The sequence below is a fragment of the Pelophylax lessonae genome (genome assembly GCF_965119305.1).
Source record: "Pelophylax lessonae genome assembly, contig: HAP1_SCAFFOLD_223, whole genome shotgun sequence".
NCBI lineage: Eukaryota > Metazoa > Chordata > Amphibia > Anura > Ranidae > Pelophylax > Pelophylax lessonae.
Window position 1 is genome coordinate 258,766 of NW_028120105.1, and position 8,241 is coordinate 267,006.

Below are 8,241 nucleotides of genomic sequence, written 5' to 3' on the forward strand. Positions count from 1 at the left end.
ACAAATTTCTGTACAGACGTCTTCATTCCAGGCCACCAAAATTGCCTGGTGAGCAAATTAAATGTCTTAGTCATACCCATATGTCCTGCCATAGGTACGTCATGTGATAGTTCCAAGATTTTAGTACGCATACCAGGAGGTATGTAGAGTTTGTTGTCAAAGTAGAGGAAGCCTTCTGCATCAGCACTTAGTGGTGGTGGTGGTGAATCCAGTCCTATACTGTGCAGAATCTCTTCCTTTAAGGAACGAACAACACCAATAATACGGTCATGGGGTATTATAGGAAGTGAAGGGATTTCAGCACAGTTATCTTCGGTTAACCGTGATAACGCATCCGCCTTCTTGTTCTTATCTGCAGGTGTGTAGGTCACTAAGAAATTGAATCTTAGGAAGAATAATGACCAACGTACCTGCCGATGGGAAAGGGTCTTGTTGGTCTGAAGGTATTGGAGATTCTTATGATCTTTATATATGAGTATTGGCAACCGGGTACCTTCAAGTAAATGTCGCCAATTTTCAAGTGCCAGTTTTATGGCAAGCAACTCCTTTTCACCCACTGGGTAATTCACCTCTGGGCTACTTAGTGCTTTAGAGAAGAAAGCAACTGGGTGGAGTGGTGAAGTATTCGTTGGTCGTTGGGAAAGAACTGCTCCTACAGCCATATTTGACGCATCCACCTCTAGGATGTATTGGAGGGATGGGTCTGGATGGCGTAGTATGGGAGCAGAAGTGAAGCTTGATTTTAACAAGCGGAAAGCTTTATTTGCTTCTTCAGACCATTTGTATGTTTTTTTCACACTTGTAAGTTGTGTGAGCGGTCTTACAATAGAAGAGAAGTTCTTGATGAACTTCCTATAAAAGTTTGAGAACCCAAGGAATCGTTGTAATGCCTTACGAGTTGTTGGTACAGGCCAATCCAGAATACACGATATCTTGCTCATATCCATCTTGATGCCATTCTTTGATATGATGTATCCTAGGAATAATACTTCTTCCTTATGAAATAGGCATTTCTTCAGCTTTACATATAAATTGTGTGCGAGTAATCTGGACAACACAAGTCTTACATGTCTTACATGTTCAGACAAGGATTGAGAGTAAATGAGTATATCATCCAGATATACTACAACACAAACATCGAGTAGGTCTCTGAAGATGTCATTTATAAACCGCTGGAATGCTGCGGGAGCATTACACAATCCAAAGGGCATCACTAGATATTCAAATAGTCCGTATCTAGTTCTAAATGCCGTCTTCCACTCATCCCCATTACGGTTACGGATGAGATTGTATGCCCCTTTTAGGTCCAACTTCGAAAAGTAGGTGGCTCCACGCACTTGTTCAATGAGTTCCGGAATGAGAGGTAAAGGATAGCGATCCTTTATTGTGATAGTATTTAACTGCCTATAGTCAATGATAGGCCTGAGACTTAGATCCTTATTGCGGACAAAGAAAAGTCCTGCAGCTGTGGAAGAAGTAGAGGGTCTAATAAACCCTTTCGCTAAATTCTCATCCAAGTATTCCTTAAGATGAGAAAGTTCATCCTGAGATAGAGGATAAACATGTCCGAAAGGTAGTTTACTGTTAGGGAGTAGATCAATAGAACAATCATAGTCCCTATGGGGAGGCAATACTTGAGCATTTTTCTCAAGGAAGACTTCAGATAGATCCTGATAGCATGGTGGTGGTGTGATTTCATCTGACACCATGGACAGGATTTTTTTATAAAGTGTCCGCGTTTTCCAATCAATGTTTGGTTGATGTATGTGTAGCCAGGGAAGCCCCAAAATAATGGGAAAATGTGGTGAAGGTAATACATCAAAGGAGGTAGTCTCAACATGAGACTCGTTAGTAGTAACAAGAAGTGCTTGTGTCTGATTGGTAATTGGACCAGAAGATAACAGAATACCGTTAATTAAACTAACAGAGACAGGAATAGGTTTTGAAATAATAGGTATTTTATTCAAAGCAACAAAACTAGTGTCAATGTAGTTCCCACAAGATCCTGTGTCGATCATAGCCTTGGTAGTGATTCTATTTTGGTCCCACTGTAAGATCAAATGAATGAAAAGATAGGGATTAGAAAAAGAAGTCGTTAATCCCGCCAGTAATACATGTGAACACTCACCCTCTTTTTTGCGGACAAGGGGACAGACGCTTATCAGATGATCAGATGAAGCGCAATACATGCAGAGATTTTGAGATTTTCTCCTGGCTCGTTCAACAGACGATAATGGTGGGCGTATGATTCCTACCTCCATAGGAGTAGGGTCAAAGGACGAAAACCGAGAAGGATTGGGTAATGGTACACCCATTTTCTCAGCCTTCCTTTCTCATAAACGTCTGTCAATATTGATGCTGAGTTGTATTAAGGCATCCAAAGTGCCAGGTAAATCCGCTCGGGCGAGCTCGTCTTTAACGGCTTCGGATAACCCGAGCCTGAACTGGGTTCGCAGAGATGCATCATTCCACCCTGAATCAAGGGTCCAAGTCTTCAACAGGTCTCCTTCCCTGTTTTAAAGCCCTCAATTGGCTGTCAGCAGTACTCTGCCTATTTGGGTCTTCATACAGGCTAGAGAGTTCTGCTAGGAACGCAGGATAGGAGTTGAGAAGAGGGTCATTTTTCTCAAAGAGAGAGTCTGCCCAAGCCCGTGGATCACCTGACATATATGAGATAGTGGTGCAGACTTTAATTTGGTCTGTATTGTAAGTACGAGGTTTTAAATTAAAAAGCAATTGACATGAGTTTTTAAATTCACTAAATTTTTTCCAATCACCTGTAAACAATTGTGGAGGGTTTATTTTGGGCTCACGGGGTTGAGCAGCAGTGAGCTGTGATACACGGGCTATCTGCTGTCTCAAAGTCTGATTTTCTTTTTGCACTTCGGTAAGAGAAACAATTAATGCATCTACCTTTTGTGTTAGGTGCATCACATGAGTGGCTAATTCTGCTGAATCCATTTTTTTCTGGTTCGTGCAATCTGTAACGCTCTGGGGTTTGACTTAGTGAACTGGATTTGCAGCTGCAGAATTTCCACTTAGTAGTCTTGTAGAGATGTGTTGAATCACCTTATCCAACTCTCCTGACTCATCATAGTGGCTCAGCCCGCTTCAGTATGCACATACACAAACACTCAGATAAGATGTTGCTGGAGTGCTAGATATCTATGCAATAGTATTGAGGTGATATACTGAAGGAATAGGCTTGAGTAGTGATAGCAATTAATGATAGGCACTCAGGTAGTAATGTTGCAGGAGCGATAGCAGATGGTGATAGATAGTATGCAGGAGGGTTAGCAATCATGTACAAGTAACAGGTGGTAGGGGATAGCAGATGAAGTGTACAGGAGATGCTAAGTTAATGCAAGGTTATAAGTTACAGGTGGTAGTAGGCTCAAGAGCTAGCAATCTAGGTAACGATGCAGGTGATAGATATTGTAGTGCATATATCCTAGAGTTTAGCAACAGTTCTTAATATGCAAGAATAGATAGCATGTGACTTGATAGGAAGGGATCCCCTGCGGGGTACTTATCACTAGCTGGTAAGCGAGGTAAAGGATCAGGTAGCGAGGTAAAGGATCAGGTTGCGAGGCTCCGGTCAATCCAGGTATAGGAAGATAGCTGGAGGATTCGGCAGCGTCAGACAGGGATGTATAACGAGCGGTTGCACGAACACCTTGTGAGTGCACAGCGTCGGTTGAAATAGCCGCTCAGAGCGGCGCCTGGTGCCGACGTCATCAGATGTTAAAGAGACATGCAGCTATATGCGTTCCACCTACCTGAATGGTGGAACGCAATGCGGAAGTAAGAGGCTAGAAAGGTACTGAAAGTACCAGGATCTTACAGCAGCTGGCTTTCCGCATCACATCTGCCTGCCCACTGCACATGCACAAGCTGGGCTGTGCTATCTTAATGGTCCTGCAGTCTTCTTGGACCTTTGATGTGTCCCAGAAAGCTGCAGGCAGGGAGGAAAGAGGAGAACATCCGCTCAGATTACCTTGGCAAGGTAATCCCCCTCGCCCCCAACAAAAAAAAGAAAAAATGGCATGCCAAATGTCGCAAAGGAGGACTTGAAGTGGAACTTCCCCTTTTGGGTGAAGTTCTGCTGTAACTAGATCAGTCAGTAAACAGTCAAATAGAAAGTGTTGGTCGGTGATATACAGGTTTGCAGAGGGAACGGGAGATGACAGTGAAGGGAGGAGGGAGAAGAAGCAAAGTTGTATAGAATTTTGAAAGTAAACTGAAGGGAACCAGACTGGGGGAGAGGAGTGGGTAGCCCAGCCAGGGAAGGATTGGGCCAGGGAGCAGGGGGGCAATTGCTCCCTGGGCCGCTATGATGCCCTGCAAAAAGCCTGCACCACTTCGGCCACAAACATGCCTAAAGGATTCCTGGTTCCTGGTGAAGAGAAGTAAAAAGTCCCCGCTACTGACCTACTGAGTGCAGGATGAAGACAAGGACAGAGCACAGCCCCCCCCCCCCCAGCATGGATGGTGTAAACTGTGCCTGAGCAGAGGCCAGTTCCATGCCCCACTGGAGACTCTCATCCCCCGGGCAGCCCTGACTGGGCTGTCCGAGCTCCCCTCCAACTGCCCCCTGCTGGCCAGGTCAAGACCCTGTATTCGGCCGGTGGGTAGAGAGTATCTGGAGTGGAGCTTCAGCGTGGAATGGGGGTCAAGAGGAGGCGGGGAAAAGGGAGAGTGGGAGCGGGCCGCATCAGCATTATACTCGCCCTCAAAGGGCTGGTTATATCTGTAAGATTAGATGTCTGGAGCACCCCACGCCCCCCTTACACCCTTACATGAGATGTCAAGAGCCCCCCCACCATCATAAGTCAAGAGACACCCACCCTTCCTTACATCACAATGCAGCCCCTTACCTGGTGCAACTGCCAGGAAGAAGATTCAGGTGGATCTGGGAAGAAGAAAGTGCAAGGTATGGAGGAGGACAAGAAGAGGGATGGAGTCCGATTACAGAGTCTGCTAAATGCTATGACCAGGGGAGGCAGAGACAAGGTTGTGTTGTGGCTGCACAGAGAGGTGCAGGATCTGTAGGAGGAGTTCTGCCCTCCTCTCTGACTGCTGAGAAGGGGTGGGGGATTGCGCAGTGCCATTATAAGAGCATTAAAGGGCCCCGGGGAATGCAGTGCACTGGGGCCCTGCCTACATAATCACCCACGAGAATAAAATTGCAAATTATGGATAAGGTGATATTTATTGATACAGCAGTGCCAGGCTAATGACAGCTTCCAATTTCGGTGGCTGGGTCCGGTGAACACACACATGGATGGGAGTCAGACTCAACTGTCCTGTGTGTGCCTGTTCCTGTGGAGGCTCCCCTCCACAGCCCAAGTGGCCTGACAGCAGCGCAGGGCCAACAGGCGCTTGCCACCTGCTCAGTTCAGTGGCAGGATGCACACGCAAATCAGGACTAATGCTTGGCTGGGCAGGTGGGGCCCCCAGGCAACTGCCCAGCGTGCCCATTCGGTAAGATGGCCCTGGAGGTGGGCAAAGATGAGCCTTTCTGTCGGGATTATTTGGGGTGATTAAAATAATAATAGGTAAAAAAAAAATGGATTTAAAAAGCCATGTATATTTCATATTATGCATATAAGATTCTGAATGGTGCAGCGTCCATCTTGTGGTCAAGGTGAAGGAGAGTTCATATGTACTTGTTAAACAAAAAGTCTCTTACAGGCTTACAATAGGGTCTTATAATTTCAACAGAGGTCTTTGTATCTATAAGATCGTAAATAAGATTTACATAGACACCTTTCAGATAACATATAATGGTAGTGCCAGTCTGTCTATAAGTATTTAACAATGGACAATACCCCAGTATACTCTAGCAGACATTTAAAGATGAACTATATAAGTTTTTAAAGATACATTATTATGTGTGAGAAGATATTAGCCATAATTATGTCATTATATTATGTAAGTCATACACATATATATTTCAGAATGTTATATTATATTTTGGGTTTATATTCTTAAAGTAGTAATCTTACTTAGACTTAAGACTAGAGTGAATACTAATTACTTCATTTTAGGCATGTGGTAGGAGTGTTTATATAAGAATTGCTTTGGACTAGTTTAAGTGTTCAAGGTGTTGTAAATTCTACAAACCAGACAAGATGTCTGACAGCCTATGGCATGGTCAAATAATTAATGGACTTTCACTAGCCAACAGGTCAAAGATCATCAGATAACAATATATTCGAATTATTGTTAACATACAAAATCTAATGAACGGTGCGATACTGCCCTCTATAGACGAAATATCAAATGCAGTTTTGGGATAGCTGAGATATTCCCATATAGAAATATTATATTGTATTAAAAATATAATTATTGAAATGGCATTACTTGCCAAGGTGAATGATGGAGATACAGATGGACATTTATGTATGTACTGGGAGTATGGACAAAGTTTTATGTTGTGTTTTCTAGTTACTCTTACATATAGAGAAATCATCCTTTTAATTTTATTATAAAACGAACATTGAATTATCAGGAGAGGTGTGTCTATGACCTCACCAGTTAAGGTATAGAATATCCCGACCAATGGGGATAATGTTTCATCCCTCTGGGTTTAACTCTGGGTTTATGGTAATTTTTATAGCCCTTTGTTCATACCATATAAAAGACAACCTAGATGAGAGATAGGACACACATTACACTGCCCATCATACAATACACATACATCACACACACTACTACATCCCTCGATAGACTCATCCAGACATACTCCATCTTACTCCATCATTCATCTGACACCTTGAGGGACGCCAAACGAAACTCCTCCCTCACTGGCATCCATCTTAAGACTCTGGTAACGACCATTTGAAGCTAGCCGTAATCTTAAGTGTGGTAAATATGCCTTGCTGTATTATTTGATTTTATTCAATATTGTTTGTTTCCTTCCTTATATGTTTTATATTGCATATTTAAGGGTAATAAGATTACAATCCCAGCCGTATAAACCATAGTAGATTTTTCTCTAAAAAGCTGATTTTTGTTTTTATACATTTTTATTAATATCAGATTTAGTGCATTATTTGCAATTTTAAGTCTTCCGTTTTGCATGGCTTATTCTCACTCCATCTGCAGTGAAGTGACTTTCGGCCGTGTGATTCGCAGACAATTGTGGTCTGTTTATATAGAACAGTTACCTATGGCTTATGCTATACCTGGAGAAATGGTAATCTTGCTTTCGTTTTGTTTTACTTTCACTTTGCATTCAGTTTCACTTTCATTATTGAGCTAAACATCACATTGCATTGATTGTTTGAAGTTAGTATTTTATGTAAGAGTTGTTTCTTTGTGTCACTTCCATTTTTGATCATATATTGTGATTACATGTCTTGTGAATAAATATTTTTATATATATTCCATACTGTAGACTGTACTCACTAAGATTGGTATATGCTTTTAAAAAGAAATTAATCAATTAAAAATAATTCACTACATATTGATTTATGGAATAAGTGGAGAGTCTCCTTTCTCATAGATCTTTGCTTATTAACCATGAATAGACACTGTTATATTCAGAGCAGTATAAATTTCTGACATAATGAAGTATGAGCGCGAGATATTATTATTAAATATTCTTACATATAATGGAGGCACTGCTGAGATAATTATTGATTTCTTACATATGCCAATCATAATATTGATCAGGTGACATAATCAATAACTTAAAAAAAAATATTTTTTTTTTGAATTTTTTTATTAATTGTGAATGTTGATAGAAATGCTTTAAAAATGTCTACAGCAGGTAATGTTCACGCTGCCAACTCTGGCAAGGTGTGAGTCCCTAGTGGTAATGCCACAACTCCAGTAGATTTGGCACAGATCATAAATGTGTGGAAACACCTCTCTGAGTCTGAAATGGTGGAATATGTAAATGCTGGTTAGAGTCATATATCAAAATCCTTAAAACGTCAGGCCAATAATGGGCATCTGACTGGGTAGAGGAAAACCTGTATGTATGAACTCACCAATAGCTTATCTAACACCAAAAGACGTCAGGAAGCGTGATCACATACTTTTTGAGTCATGGCCAATCTTACTGTATCTTTATGAGGAACTGCACCAGAAGGCTCAACAAAAAGGAATTAGTAGAGTTCTAATCTCCACTCCAAATAATAGGAAGTGAGATAAGGAACCTCCTTGAGCAGGTGAAAGTAACCTCTATTGGGACACATCAGTTAAGAGAATGTAGCGTGAAACTGCAAAATG